The 16,461-nt window shown below is 43.5% G+C and overlaps 1 non-coding gene across 1 annotated transcript; it reads left to right on the forward strand.

The window, feature by feature from the left end:
* The first annotated feature begins 6,741 nt into the window (after positions 1-6,741).
* On the forward strand, positions 6,742-6,929 carry LOC111726149. Its single transcript, XR_002774000.1, has one exon. It is a non-coding gene; the product is annotated as a small nucleolar RNA U85 (small nucleolar RNA).
* The last annotated feature ends 9,532 nt before the right edge of the window (positions 6,930-16,461 follow it).

Here is a 16,461-nt window from a genome sequence, read left to right on the forward strand (position 1 = left end):
GGGACCGGTCCTCCCGGAGGGGCGAGGAAACCGCGAATGGGAGGCGACCGGGCGGCAGTCACCGGAGGCGGGCGCGAGGGGTGGCAGTGCTGCTCCGTGGGTGCCGAGAGCGCTGAGTAAGCCAAGGGGGGCCCAGGGAGGCCCCACCTCGTGTTCTTGACTTAGCAGGTATCCAGGGGTGAAGGGAACACGATTGCCCAGCGCTGTAAGCCCGAGGCCGTTCTCTCCTAGACGGCGTGATGTAACAGTCAGCTCATCACAAAGGTGGGGAAACTGAGCGGTGACAGAGCCAGTAAGTGGCAGAGCTGGGTCTCGAACCCGGATCTCCTGTCAACAGAGTCCATCTGTCTTGCTTCCCCGGCTCCTCCTCCCAAGAGGTCGGCCAGGTTTCAGGGAAGCGAGAAAGTACCACGACTCGGGACTGTGTAGACTTGTGGGAAGTGGGAAGGGCAGGGTTAACCGCACTGCTGCTGTCACCAGACAGGCCTGGGATCCAGCCTGGTTCTGCTGCTCAGTGCCGTGGACCCTGAGGGACTTGCGTGGTCGGCTCTTTTGAGGCTCGGAAAGGACAGGTGCCCAGCGCAGGCGTGTAGGAAGCGCTCAGCCTCTGCCACTGCGGCGACTCTCATAGGACCGAAGGGGGTTAGCGGAGCCCATGTTTAGTTGAAGTTTTTAGCGTGGATGTTTGGAACCAGAAAAGAGTATCCTTGGCTTGCTTTCTCACACTTGTAGCCGGGACCAGTAGAAAACAGCTCTCCCTTCTGGCCTCTGACTTGGCTGCATCATAAAGCGGGGGAGTTAACTGTGATAAATGCGATTTGTTTCTTTCTTTAACATCCAATACCTTGGCTTGCAGCGCCCGGAATTTGAGTGGGATGACTGAGGCCATATTACGCAAGCAAGTAGATTATGCCTTGGCTTGAAGAGGCTCATTTTTTTGGCTCTGTGCCTGTTCTAATGGACAGTCAGGGAAAAAGCAGGACCCCTGGGCTTTAGATGAGAGAGGCTGCCTCGGGACTGAAGGCCTGGCTAGTAATTCAGGCCATGGGGTGGAGGGTAAGAAGCCATGCTTTGGAATTAAGATAGTTATGAACTCCACCAAAGCTGTGTGACCCTGGGTTAGTTACTTAACCTCTCTGAGTCTCAGTCTCTTCATAAATAGAATGTGAGACTTAGGCTGAAGGCTGACTGCATAGGGTTGTTGTGAGTTTGAGAAAACATGAAGTGTTTGGCGTACAGTAATAAAAATAAGAACTGACATTTATGGGTCCTTTTATACCTTGTATGTTGGGCACTCTCCAAGCCTTTCACATCTCTTAGCTCAAAAGAAGGCTTTTCACGGGTAGGTTCCCCTGCCTTGAACCTTCTCTGTCTCTCAGCCCCACCTCTCATCCCCAGCGCCAGCTCTGAGCAAATAAAGATGGGTTCAGAAGAGGCCCACTTGAGTTCATGGAGGGGAAGGAGGAGCAGGCCCTACAATCAGAAGACATGAGAATGTCTCCCCTTAGGCAGGTGCACACACACACACTTTACATCGATTTCAGGGGGTTCAGTTTCCTGGAGTCCCCTGTAGTGTCCAGAGGAGGCTGAATGGATACGAGCCAAAGAACCCTTCCCGTGCACGGGTCATTCTTCTGAAGTGTAGCCACTGCAGTTCTCGGCAGCCTCATTTTTCCTGCCACAGCTGCCTCCAACTTCTTATTCCCTCTGGAAATAGTGGTAGGGAGAGAGGAGCCCGATCATGTAAATATCTTCTTAAGAACAACCCCCAAATGTGGCAGAGGCTGGCTGTGGGCCCCTGACATGGTTTACATATGTCATGATTCAAAGTTTGAAGGCTTTGAACGGGCACAATTCAGGAAACCACACATTTCCTCCTGGGCGACGTAGCTGGTCTTGGCCATGGGGTTTCCGGTTGCCTTTCCTGCCCGCCTTGCTGCTGTCCACCCTGCCCTGTCTTCAGGCTTAATTTTGGAGTCTTCTGTTCCTGCTCCTAAAAGAACTCTGATTTTATAACTTCATTGCAGTGCCAAGAAAAGTATCATTTGTTCATGCATCAAGGATTTGTTGAGCTCCTACTTTGGGCCAGGAGCAGGGTAGGGTGGGTGGGCACCGAGGAGCACACAACAAACGTCCTGTCGTGTGACTTTACAAGCTTACAGATTTGGATATTAGCTTTCAGAATAACCAGGCTAAATGTTTTTTTTTTTTCCCCTTAGGGGGAAACTTTTCATGAAAATATTTCAGGCCTAATTAATGGTAAAATTACCTATATTATCTAATAGAGCTATACCAGGCTACTTAATTGAGTTATAAGACAAATCTTCTGGAAAAATATGTATGACATCATGTGAACAGACTAATTTGAATATATAATTATATTATGATAATGTAAACAAAAAAAAAACCAATATATGCTCATGGACATGGCCTGGAAGTTGATGTATGGCAAATGAAAGTCTTGGCTTAAACTTGATAAGGGATGGTAGAAAAATTACTGCTCGGGTTCAGATATTTTCGGTATCTGTAATAATTATTTTAAAAGATAGGTTTTAGTTCAAGTTAATAGGAGGGTACAATTTTTAGGTTACATTGTTTTCAATTCTAAAGCAAAGTTCAAGTTGTAGTTGAGCCCTTTTCCCAGGGGGTGGGCTGAACACCCTGACATTATGCACCTTAGGTGACATCCCATCCATCGCTCTCCCTCCTCCTTCTCCCTCCCCCCCCCTTCTCCTCTCTCCCTTGCTAGACTATATTTGTGTTTTATCATTCATGTGGGTGTGTAATTGTTTGTATATTGGTTTCATATTAGTATTGAGAGCACATTGGATATCCCCCCCCCCAAAATACTTGAGATACTTTGCTAAGAAGAATGTATTTCAAGTCCATCCAGGTAAACATTATTTTAAACTATTTTAGATGTAAAAGAAGTATATGTTCATGCCCAGGTTTTAGGAAGGAGAAGAGGAGGAAGAAATAATTTTTTTCTAGATCCATTTTGCCCACGTTTCTAAATCGTATCCATTGCTCATTCCTACTTAACTCCTAGTAATATTTTTGGCTGGGGATTGTGAAGAGCAGAGAATGGGGGGGAGGGAAGCTAAAAAGTGATGAACAAAATTAGATCCCCAATTTGGAGCATCTTCTTTTTTATTTTTTACTTAATTTTTATTAAATCATAACTGTATACATTTATGGGGCACAATGTATAATCTGTATACAACATGGAATGCTTAAACTGATTAACATAACCATCATCTTACTTATTTTTTGTGGTAAGACATTTCTAACATCCTCTTAGTTGTTGTGACGTGTACCCTTGCATTGTGCACATTAGGTGAGGTCCACCAAATACCCTCCCCGCTGCCCTCTTCTCCTCTCCTCTTTCTTTCTGGACTATATTTGTGTTTTATCATTTGCATGAATGTGTAGGTGTTTATATGTTGGTTTCACAATAGTATTGAGTCCATTGGGTACTTTTCTTTCCGTTCTTGAGATACTTCACTAAGAAGCACATGTTCCAGCTCCATCCAGGTAAACATAAAAGATGCGAAGTCTCCAGGAGCCTCTTCGAAGGCTGGAAACCATCTTGTTTCTTCACATTCAGCAGGTGGAGCCCAGCAGTGTGACTTGATGTGTGAGTCCCCGGCAGTCATACTGTGTGGATTCAAATCACAGCTCTATACCCCACTGACTCTTTACCCTTGAGTAATTCTACACCTTAATTTCCGTATCTGTAAAAATGGGGGAAGTTGGAGGGAGGGAGCAGTTGTGCTGCATTCACAGGGTAATTGTGTGGCTCCAGTGAGTTCATCTGCATAGAGCAACAGTTCTCAACCTTGGCTGCACTTTAGAACCACCTGGAGAGCTTTAACATTTCTGAGGCTTCATCACCCCAAACTGACTATATCAGATGCTCTGGGGTGCCCTCCAGGCTTCAGCATGTTTGGAAGCTCCCAGTTAATTCCTGTGCATGGCGAGAATGTGAAGCTCAGTGCTGTGTGGCGCTCTGCGTGGCTCTGTGAAGTGATCATTGATGTTGTTATTCCTGCCAACTGCACTGCAGAAGTTTTGTTTATTTCTCATTTTTTGGATGAGGGTATGAGACTCAGCGAAAGGTTAATAACTTATTCAACTTTATACAACTAGCATATGAGGAGTCTAGAATGACACCCAGGTTGTTTTGATTCCCCAAGCCCCTACTTTGGAGAAAGAGAAGAGTGGATAAGACAGAGAACGAGAGAGCCAGGAGGGAGCTGCGATTTCCTCTGGTCAGAAGCTGGGGGCAGAGCTCCCCCAGGGTCACCTAGCATGTCAGTTTCCTGTGTTTCCACGGTTGCATGATGTCCTGGGAAGTCTGTACCCATGCCACTTTGACATGTTTGCTTATGTTTGCGGGGGGTTCATAAAATCTTATTTTGTTTGATTCTGATTCTTGCTTTCTGGGGCTCTCCGCCCTTTCATCTAACCCACTTGCGAGATGAACTCCTCCCGACATACTGGGGACCTTGGCCAATGTTTGGTCTGTGTCCACCTTTCGGTTAGGATCAGGATCTCTATATGGTCAGCACTTGGAGAAAACAAACTTTCAATTTTATCATGGTTGCAGCTTAATCTCTGAAGATCAGCATGAATTTTTTAAAATACCTTTGGGTGATGACCTGAGAGTGGATAGATTATGGAGTAATCCATTTTTGACTTGAGTATAGTTTGTGGGGTTTCAGTGGCTGCTAAACTTTCCTAGAAGTTTGTGCTTCAGAGGGAAGATGCTGGCAGGTACAGCTGCTTTGGTTTCCTGGGCAGACTCTGAGATGGTGTTAGGAGAGAATATGTAGGCCATTTATTACGAGTGCTTTTGGGATTAACACCCATGAGAGGGAAGGAACAGAAGCAGGATTGGGTAGAGAGAGAAACTGAGTTGTGATAGTTCCAATAAAAGGAACTGGAAGTTTAGCCCCCAAAAGGGACCCTCTGAGTCATCCCGAGTAGAGGGCACAGTCCCGGTCTTTGTGTCCTTAAGTGGGGCAGGCTGCCCTGGGAAGGCACAGAGGCTTGGGCGCAGTCCTGAAGGGGTCTGGGCGGCCTCATCACCAGCCCAGTACTGGGGGAAGTGCAAGTGGACAGCTCAGCTGAGACCTGGAGGCCAGGGGCCCTTAAGCTCCAGCATACCTACTCAGGCTTCAAGGGGCCTCCCTGAACACTTCTGAGGTGAGCCAGGAAAGTGGGGTGACGGCTCCCAGATTGCAGCATTTCAAGATTATTTTTTTTGACACACATTGTTTTTGATTTCGCTTTCCTCAGCATAATCTTGAATTCTCAGTTCATCTCTCTGATCACTCAGCAGGCTTCTTCAGATTCTTCCCTGAGCTCCTCACCTCATTGCAGTCCTAGGTCTCCCACTGTCTTGGGCTGTGTGCATGCCCAGGAGCTTACGGTGGAGGGTGGTGGTGTCTGTGGGCACGTGGGGTGTGAGTCTGTGGAGGGCTGCGCCCCTGGGCCTCAGCACACACTGCCAGGCATGCAGTGGATTCCCAGAGAATGTTCACTGAATAAAGGAATAGCCACGATACCTTCTACCATTTGTTCCTGTCCTGAAAGCCTTTATTTTTCTTAAATAATTTTGGTCTCTTATTCTAAGAAGCAACTACCAGGCAGAGAGATGAGGTTAAATAAACACAAATTATATGCAAGTACATACAAGTCTGGGTCTCAAAATTATTATAAAATTGATCATTTTTCTCTATCTGTGACATCAATTGGTGCTAATTTACATAAGACAATTTAAAACAACACTTTTCTAAAAAAAGTGGAAAGCTTTGAGAATAAATAACAGAAAGAGTCGGAAATGTTCAACTTTAGGAATGAAGTATTATCATTACTGTTAATAAGACTGGAGAGAGGGGAAAAATCGCCAGGTACAATTGTTTCTTGGCCAATCTGGACTTAAATATAGATAAATCTCTCCCTGCTAGAGAGTCATCTGAGCAGGAGGACGATAATCTGGACCAGTGGTTTTTAACCTTTTTCATCTCATGGCATATTTGAACCTATGGTTACACTTCTGGGGCACATGTTGCTCAAAAATAATAAAAAAAAAGACTGAAAGAAAAACTTTACTGACTGTGCTTTGAGCTTCTTTTGAAAATAATCAATGATCTTTAAATATTTCACACCGCACCTAAGCTCCTCTCACAGCACCCTGGTTGAAAATCCCTTTGATCAGGGGAAGACTGAACTTCACCTGAGGCTATGGACATGGTGAGAGAATGCTGGGGAGAACTTTGACTTAGAGTCTGTGGAACAAATTAAACTAATAAGAGAGCTGCTGATCTGGGCAGTGAGATGCTGTGACCTCTGTCAGTCTACTTCTGATCAAAAGGATCATGTCCCACCTGTATCTCCCTTGGGTCCAGCATCTGGGGTCTGCCCACCAAATGTGAAGGACAAGGCACAGCAGCTCGTCACCAGATGGAAGACCACCAAGCCACCTTCTCTGGCATCCGCTCCTTCCAGGACCTGTCCAGCGGTGTTCTGACCCAGAGAAGGTTGCCAAGGCCTGAGAGGCCCTCGACCGCACCCATCATGTGGATTGTGAGTCTTTTTACCCCTGAAATCACTGAGAGAGCCCCAGAAGAAAAGCAGCAGGGTGAAAGGAAAGGACTTGGGGGGCTCCGTCCCTCTCTGGGGGGCTCAGAGCAGCAGTCCTTATTTTGAACCAACCTTTTCTAACCCCTCCTCCCAGTTCCTCTTAGCTGCCAACTTGGGAAGCTGAGGCTCTCGGTGCTGGGACATTGCATTTGCTGTGAGGGCAGACCAATAAGAAGCTTTTCCTACTTTTAAGCTACCTCTTTTCAGTAGGGGGGATTCTTCCAGTTGCTAGGGAGAAATTGTGGCAACTGGACTGAGGGAGCAGGAACAGGGCAAACAAACACCCAAGCAAACAACAACAAAAAACAACAACAAAAAACTGGAACATCACCCAACTCACCAGTCCTGATCCTTCATCCCCTCTAAGCTTGAAGGAAGCTTGTCTGAGCCTCTCCCTAATTGGTCACTAGAGAGAAGTTTCTGGATAAAATATTTTTTATGGATGGTTTCAAAAAATTTTTTTTACTTCCTAAAAATCACAGATGTAGTTATATCCCACTTCCTTTCTACACCTAACTATCAGTCTTTATAGCTAACGGACTTGAACTTTGGGTCTGAGAAGTGGGCCTCCTGGGAATGGGGGCGCTGCTGAGAGAGCATTCATTCTGGAGCAGAAAGCTCCTGTCTGGCAGACCCTGTCCAAACACCCTGGTGTTCAGCATTGCCTTAATCAAATTTACCTGCAGCTACGAAAACAAACAAACAAAGGACTTGAGTCATTAGCTCAGGGATTTGCAACCAGTGTGCTGTGAGAGGATCTTAGGGGTGGCGTGAAATGTCTCTGTACATCTCACAAACCTCACCTGTATTCTATTTTGTACTTGGTAAAAACAAAAAAACATTGTTGACAACAGCCTACATCATTCAAATTTTGTAGTTTCATCTCTCTTTAAAAATACAATTTCATGGGACAGTTTATCTAACCTATTCCTTTATCTCAGTATTTATTTCTCAAAGTTCACTTTTTGCAGCAGTGAAGTCTGATTCATCTGATTGTGATTGGTTATGGTTCCTTTGATGGCAGAGAGCAAATTAACAACAATAAGCAGAGAAAAATGTTAAGAGTAATAAACTTGCTATGGCAGAGAATGAAGAAGAAACACCGATCTTGGCTTAAGGTACTGATCAAGTGAGCTTTTCCAGCCTAGAATAAACCCAGCCAGGGAGCATAGACTCTGGACGCTCCAAGCATCCTGCTCATGGGCTGGGCCAGAGCGTGTTTGTGGGATGGCTCAGCTGTGTGGCAGCGACTGGCTCAGGGCCCACTGACTCGAATTCCTCCTTTTGGGCAGTCACGGAAGCCACACTCCCCACCTCCCTTGCAGCTCCGTATCACCATGCAGCTGAGTTCCAGCCTCCCACATTCTGTTCTCGTGTCCTTGCTCCCTCTGCCAGCTAAATCTAGGAGGACTCTCAGTTTCTAGAAAAGGATAACCTGATAGATGGAAGGAACTGGGATCCCAGAATGACCATGTTGAATGTTTACAGCTGACCAGGATTATAAATTGTAGACATATGTGAGGAAAAAATACTGTTGCATTATGCTGGAATTTATTGTTTAGAGCAGCTGGCATTCACCTAATGAAAACGGCATGTGAGCTTACATTCCTAAGGCTGTCTCTGCCATGAGAGAGGCTGGGAAATGTTACCCTTTCATTCCGCACCACCACCTGGAGTAAATTGGAGTTGTGTTGAAAAGGAAGAAAGCGGGGCTGGGATCTCTGGTGCTCAAGTAGCAGCCTCCGCCGCTGTAATGGTTCAGATTGTGCAGAGTGATCCAGAAAAGCAAGGACTTAGAAAAGATAATTGAGTTTGGCCAGTAGGAAGTTGCTGATGACCTTTAAGAGCACAGAGGAGGGGAATTATCAGATTGCAGATGAAGGGTGGCATGGGCCCTGAGTCACTGGCAGTAGCAATGTAATTTTGGGTGTGAAAGAAACAGAAATTAGACTGGGTGCAGTGGCTCATGCCTCTAATCTCAGCACTCCGAGAGGCTGAGGTGGGTGGATTGCCTGAGCTCAGGAGTTCAAGGCCAGCCTGAGCGAGATCCAGACCCCGTCTCTACTAAAAATAGAAAAAATTAGCAGGGCTTGATGGTGGGTACCTGTAGTCCCATCTACTCCAAAGGCAGGATTGCTTGAGCCCAGGAGTTTGAGGTTGCTGTGAGCTAGGCTGATGCCACTGTACTCTACCCAGGGAGACTGAGGGAGACTTGGTCTAAAAAAGAAAAGGGAAAAAAGAAAGAAAGAGAGGGAGGGAGAGAAACAAAGAAATTAGAAGCTTGAGTGGCAGGGGGCAGAACAAGGCTTTTTAAAGTGGGTCAAAAACTGTTTATATTTTAAGGACTGACAAAGAAAAATCAGTATAAAGAATACTTTTAAGGACTGACAAAGAAAATCAGTATAAACTCAGAATCTCTAGTTTCTGAGATTCTGCAGTTTGTTCTAGTAGCCAGCTGGCATTTCTTTCCCTAACTAATCAAATTATTAATCAGATGGGAAGTCAGATTGCTTAGTAGTCATGCAGTCATTGAGTTTAATGTATAGCAAACTCTTCTCAGCTTCAATTTTCTTTACACAAAAGTTAAGTACATACCCATTTACTTCTAGTATCTTTCCTATAATTGGAAAATGTTGAATAATGTGTATGTGGGTTGCAAGTCATTCATGTTGAAGATTAGTGGAAAAGGAGGTGAAGCAGGCAACAGAGCACGGGAAGAGGGCTTTGGAGTGCAGGCATGGGAAAGCCAGAGACTCTGAAGCGAGGTATTCCTGGGTCTTGCACCTGTGTCCCGCCCACGGGGCGGGGGGCAGAGGAGCAACCTAGCAGCAGTATGCTGGAAGGAAGTCTGCGCCAGAGTGCCAAGTTTTGTGAAAGGAACAGGGACAGTGGTTTCAGAAATACCCTTGATGCCAACCTGGAATTCTATACCCATATTCCTCAAATCAGAGAAAAAGCAAGGACGTTTCCCAACAAATCAAAGCTAAGAGTTAGCCAGGCATGGTGGCTGGCACCTGTAGTCCCAGCTACTTGGGAGGCTAAAGCAAGAGGATCTCTTGTGCCCGAGAATTTGAGGTTGCTGTGAGCTATAATGACGCATGGCATTCTACCAAGGGTGATAGAGTGAGACTCTGTCTCAAAATAATAATAATAATAATAATAATAGCTAAGACAATTAAATACCAGAAGATTCACACTGCAATAAATACTAAAGGGAAATCTTCAGGCACGATGAAAATCTTCACAGAGGGAAAAATGGTGAAGCAGGGAAGAAAGAGTAAATCTAATGAATACTTGTTACAATCATAACAATAACATCTTGTGTAGTTTAAAAATATATCAATCTGGCAGGGCACCAGGGTTCACGCATATAACCCCAGCACTCTGGAAGGCTGAGGTAGGAGGATCCCATGAGCTCAGGAGTTCATGACTCCTGAATGAACTTGCCTGAATAAGAGCAAGATTCCATCTCTACTAAAATAGAAAAATTAGGCGTGTGTGGTGGTGGTGCTATTGTCCTAGCTACTTGGGAGGCTGATGCAGGAGGATTGCTTGAATGGAAGTGATTGCTTGAAAGGAATGTGAAGTTGCTGTGAGCTGTGATGATGCCTGGAGTTGAAATAGTTTAAGGTGCTATCTTTACCTAGAGAGTGGTAAAAGTATTAATGTACACTATACAATGGTGGGTAAAGAAAGCGTGTTATCATCTCCGGAGTAATGTCTAAATAATAATGAAAGGATATGTAAATAGTAAAAGAGAAATGACAATATATTTAGCAAATTCAAAAGAAGGAACAAAGAAAAATTAAAACTGGTGGGGCCAATAAAAACAACATGGTAGATATAAACCCAAATCTATCTTGAATACCAGGAAATATAAATGAACTAAAGTTAATACAGATTTTGGATTCAAAAGAAAAATCGAGCTGCTTCTCAATGGATAGAAGCAAATACCACATATTAGCTACAGTGAAACTAAGAAAATCAGGATCTATTTATGTACCATTTGTAATGAGATTAAAAGTGAAATATTCTTTGCAAACAACAAATAAATCAAGAATCACTCCTGCCCTTTGACTTTCCAGTGCGGTTTCCCAGGGTTTGAACTATCAGTCAACAGAGAGGAGACAGGAGGGATGGGAGAAAACTCAATCACAAGGGACAAAGAAATTGTAGATCTTCCAAAAATTGACATCTAGAGGCCTTATGAAAGGCTGGCACAAAGGTTTACACAGGACCTGGGTAATTCATATTTTTAAGATACCATGAAATGAAATGAAATTAGGAGTTAGCATATCAATTCAACTTCTTTTCCAGGAAAAATGCTGATAATGGAAGAATTCCCATGAATTTAAGCATAAACATCTAAAAACAGAACTGGATCTGGTAGCTTGGCACACGAGTACATGAACAATTAATGCTTCTTCTAAAGAAAGCAGACAATTTACTGTGACCTTAGTAAGGCTTTGGAGTGTAGGCTCTGAGACTCGAGGCTAGATAGAGACCATTTGGGGGCAATTTTTATGGAAGTTTCTCAAACTCAGACCCCAACATGTATCCCCAAAGATAAACAAGTTCCATAAGAAGTTTTAATTTTATGCTTTCATTTAAATAATCCAGAACATTTAAATAAATTTCTCCTGGCTTGTGACCCATAGTTTCTGCTCATAATAACATGACACCAAGCTCTTATAATGTCATGGCACAATATCAGAGGAAACTTTGTGTGCTCGTTCCAACAATGAAAAGCTGTGAAAGAATTGTTTTATTACGTGGCATGTTGTAGTGATGGAGGCTCATAGAATCCAACAGAATCTTTGAGGCAATCGTTCCATATTCATAGTTCAAGTAGTTTATTTTGCAGATTGACTCTGCAAATGCCATCAGCAGTAAGTGTAGTAGTAAAAACTCAATGATAACTTCTTTGTTAATTGTGTATTTTGGAGTATACATTTAAAAAGACAGAGCCATCAAAATAATGCATCTGTGGTTTAAACTGAGTTTATTGTAGAACAAAAACAAAAACAAACAAACAAAAAAACAAGAACAATGATGACAATAATGGTTCATCAGTTCCAAAACCCAGTTGTGGGAGCTGTAGGTTGTTTCTTCATGGTTCAAATGAGCGAGATCTTGGAGACAATAGTAGGTTCACCCTGAGCAAGAAAGCCACAAATGTTCATGTCTGGGATCTGTAATGTATATAAGCTGTTGGAAACATGCCCAGGCTGTTTGGATTCTTAAGAAGTGAAGAATGAGGCTTTGCTAACCATGAGAGTGCAAGAGAAAAGCATTGAATAGAAAAGTTAAGTTTCCTCTTGGACATTGCCTGCATGAAACAGCGGCAGTCTGGGTATACAGGTCAACTGAGTCCCTCCGAGCAGCACCAAGGGAAATAAAAACCAACCCAAATGATCAAGTATCCGTGGAGGGGAAGAACAACTAAGACAGGCTCCAGTATTCCAGGACCACCAATCTGGTGATAATTTCAACCAACAAAAATAAATAATAAAAGCAGTAAGGAGATTCAAGTATAGCTCAAAGAGATTCTCTGAAATTAAAAACATGACTTTCAAACAAACACTGAATGAGTTGAAGAAGAACTGAATGCTTCTGAAACAGAGATCTTTCTTTGCCTGTGTCAGATTATTTGTTCAGAAGGTCAGTTCCTTTTGGGTGTTAGGGTTGGAATTGTTCACATCCTCTTCCTGGACCCCGTCATAATCTGAGGAGCTTGGTTTGGGGCTGTTTAGTTAACTGTTCTCCATGTGCAACAAGATGTTTTTGTCAAACTCTGCTCTCTATTCCTAGGATTTAAAAAACTGAGCATTTCCCTGAACTCCCCCCCTTTCCCCAGCAGGCATTGGCACGCTGCTGCTCTGGCGGCTCTGCTATCTCCTCCCTGTGGTGTGAGGAATGTGGGTGTGAGACCCGGAAAGTCTGTGCTTAGATCTTTTCTTTTCCCATGGCTGTGTTCCAAAGACTCTTCTCTGTTCTGTCAGTCCTTCACTCTCTTTTCCTCATCACAGCTTTTCCTTTAATTCTTAATATTGTTACCTTGCAACCTGTATACCTGTGATCCAAAATTTTAGAGTTCTAGAATTTATGCTGGTAATTTTAAATATATTCCAGTTCTTCTGTGAAATTCTCTTCCCTGTGATGTACTTTATCGTACATTTTAATCACAGTTACTTTAAAGTCGATGGCAGTTAACTCGCAGTCATCTGTATGTATGTTTCTGTTGTCTATTTTTTCTCTTGGTCCTGTCTGATAATTTTTTTTTTCTTTTTTGAGAAAGATCTCACTCTACTGCCCAGGCTAGAATGCCTTGGCATCAGTCTAGCTCATAGTAACCTCAAACTCCTGGCCTAAGCAATCCTCCTGCCTCTGCCTCCCAAGTAGCTAGGTCTACAGGCACCCACGATGACACTCAGCTAATTTTTCTATTTTTAGTAGAAACTAAAAATAGAAAATTGGTCTTGCTAAGGCTAGTATCAGACTGCTGAGCTCAAGTAATCCTCTTGCCTTAGCCTCCCAGAGTGCTAGGATTATAGGTGTGAGCCACCACAGCTGGCCAGCCTGATGATTTTTGATTAAATGTTGATTTAATATAATTTGATATAATATAAACATAATATAAACATAAGTTGGAGGCTGTGATGAAGTTATCATTCTCCAGAGAGGGTTCACTATTTGGTAGATTACTAGAGTAAGGGAAAATTACCAAATCTATTCAGGGACTGAGCTGGCCTGAGACTGGGTTGTAGTCTTTTTGAAGCTACGTTGGCTGAGGGAGTGAGTGGGGGCTGAAATCAATGTGCAACACTGCTCCTCTAAAATACCCCTGTTGTGAGCTGCATCCACTTACAGAAAATGGTGTGTTTTTCAATCCACACAATGACACATACAAGGGGTAAGCAGTTGTCCTTTTTTGACCTCTTTCCATTACTATTTTCAGGGAAAATGGAAGGGGGAGTGAGTAGGTCTCTTAACGGTAACTGAATTTCAGCCATGACTAGGGCTTCCCAAAACTTGTAGTTTTGAAATTCCAAGAAGCTTATGAGGCAGAGTAATTGGAAAAAGCAACACTAGTCCATTAAAAAAAAGTAGGAGTGGCATCATGATACATTAAGTCTATATTTAATAATAGTTTTATTAAAAAAGAAACCATTGTCCTGAGGTGACATTTATAGACATTTTGTCTAAATAATTGAGAATAGGACTGAATGGCAAGTGTCAAGACACAGGAGCCAGGATGGAGAGTAGGACAGTAGTTGTCCAAAGAGTGACTCAGGTAAGTTTTCTCCAGAGTTCTACACATGTGTTCACTGAACATTTGCAAAGCTTCCTGGCTTTAAGAAGATGGAAGCACAGAGTAGAAGCCTAGAAAATAGTTAGGACCTCTGCCAAAGCTAGAAACCAGCCTGCTGCATCTAATCTGGTTCTTTTAGCCTGAATTTCAACAGGCATAAACCTGTTTAAAATGCTTCTGGCTGAGTGTGGTAGCTCACACCTATAACCCTAGCATTCTTGGAGGCCAAGATGGGTGGATAGCTTGAGCTTATGAGTTCAAGACCAGCCTGAGCAAAAGTGAGACCCTGTCCCTACTAAAAAGACCCTATCTCTACTAAAAAGTGAGAGCCTGACTCTACTACAAATAGAAAAACTGAGGATCACTTGAGCCCAAGCATTGGAGGTTGCTGTGAGCTATGATGTCACAGCACTCTACCCAGGGTGACAGCTTGAGACTGTCTCCAAAAAAAACAAAACAAAACAAAACAAAACAAAACAAAAACAAAAAACTTCTTTATTTGTTTAAATAACTTTATTTGAAGACAACGAGGCCCAGAAAAATGACCAAAAATTTTAAAGTAGCTCTTGCAATAAATTTTGACTAAAAAAAGAACCACAATTTGACACCAAACAATTTTGCAATTATACAGTATTTCCCATGAATGGGTACATTAACTAAGCTGATAGGAAATGAGAGGAGAAAGGTGCTGAAGGCTGTGTTCATTTTCAACTGTGCCTTCAGGCTCAGTAGGGAGCCTCCTGCACGGCACTTGTGTGTTTATTAAGGCTCACACCCTTTCAGAGTCACTCAGGAATTTCCAGTTGGACATACAATTATTCTACTAAAAGTGGGTTTAGGACTGAGTGAGCGAGAGTGCAGTGATTCACACCTATCATCCTAGAACTCTGGGAGGCTTGAGGCTAGGAGTTCAAGACCAGCCTGAGGAAGAAAGAGACCCCCATCTCTACCTTAACTAGAAAATTATCTAGAAGTACTAACACATGCCTGTAGTCCCAGCTACTGGGGGTGCAGAGCCAGATGGATTGTTTGAGCCCAAGAGCTTGCGGTTAGAGTGAGCTATGAGGATGCCGCTGCAGTATAGCCTGGGGGACAGAAAGAGACCCTGTCCCCCAAATAAATAAGAGCAGAGTTTATAGTATAAGCCACCCCCTTAATCCCTTAGGGCTCAAGATTTTGAAATTCAGAAGCCCCCTTTCTCAGAGGTATAGGCTCTAGTAGCCCTGACTTCCATGTTATAAAAACATTCATATCTCTTTAATATTTTGGGAAAAAACAAATCTCACTTAGGAACTCCAAAACCAGGCCTTACTTTCTTTGAGCCCTTCCTAAGAAAAACGTGAACACTTTGTTCTGGAGCCCCGGCCAAGATACAGTTCAGAAGGATATCTCACCACTTATGGATCATTAGAAATTGGGCATATTTCTACAACTAACACCCTTCATAATCTGATCAAGCCCATGTTTTCTCTTTTTCTTTTTTTAGCCGCATCACTTAATCCCCTTTCTTCCCTGACCTTCCTCCCCTCCCCTTGGACCTGCTTGACCACTCACTGTTTTTGCTGGACAGGACAGTTTTTGATTTTCTGAACGTGTCACAGACTTTCATGCCTTTATTCTTTGCTAATGCTGTCTCTGCCTAGAATGTTCTTCCACCCCTCACTCCTGCCACTGCTGCGAGCTTACGCTGCTTAAGGCTCAGCTTAAACATTAGGCATTCCTTAAGGAAGCCTCCTGGCTTATGCCCTAAATAGGGTTTTTCTTCTATACTTTGCCAGGATGTTGTCCCTACTATTAAAAAGAAGAAGGCATGGGCGGCGCCTGTGGCTCAAAGAAGTAGGGTGCCGGCTGCATATGCTGGAGGTGGTGGGTTCAAACCCAGCCCCGGCCAAAAACTGCCCCCCAAAAAAAAAAAAAAGGCATGTAACATATGATTTTATGGTCATCTGAGAGTCTGCCCTTACCAGAAGTGAGCCCTTGGGGAGATGGAACATTGTTCTGGATATGAAGTATGATAGGATGAATTCTCTTTTGTCAGATGGACAAATAGGGCTGGGAAAGCTCCTTCCTGCTCATCCATCTGGGACAAGAACCGCCTCAACAGACTTCCTAAAACCCCACCAGAAGCCCCTTCATGTTCTTCTTGCATCTCCTGCTTTGCACGGGTCTCTACGACAAGGTTTATCACTAGACTCCTTTAGGATGGCAGTAATTCAAATAAGATGCGCTCATGAGAACGCATGCCCAGTTACTGTGTCTCCATCAGTGAATTGACGATGGTTCTGGCTTTAAACCTCTGGAACTGATGAACTCTCTTTCTAAGCATCTCATGTGACCCTTTTTCTCTTTTTGCTGATAAAGGTTTCCCAGTACCCTTCTCTCTCCAGATGAGCTTGCAGCACCCCAGGTTATAATCCCCATTTCTCATTCCTGAGTAAATTCAACATACTTGGAGATAGTGTCTGTGATGTCTTAATTTTAGATTGACATAGTTCTCGTTG

This window comes from Otolemur garnettii, unplaced genomic scaffold, assembly GCF_000181295.1.
Source record: "Otolemur garnettii isolate 467f Iridium unplaced genomic scaffold, OtoGar3 scaffold00054, whole genome shotgun sequence".
In the NCBI taxonomy this organism is placed as follows: Eukaryota; Metazoa; Chordata; class Mammalia; order Primates; family Galagidae; genus Otolemur; species Otolemur garnettii.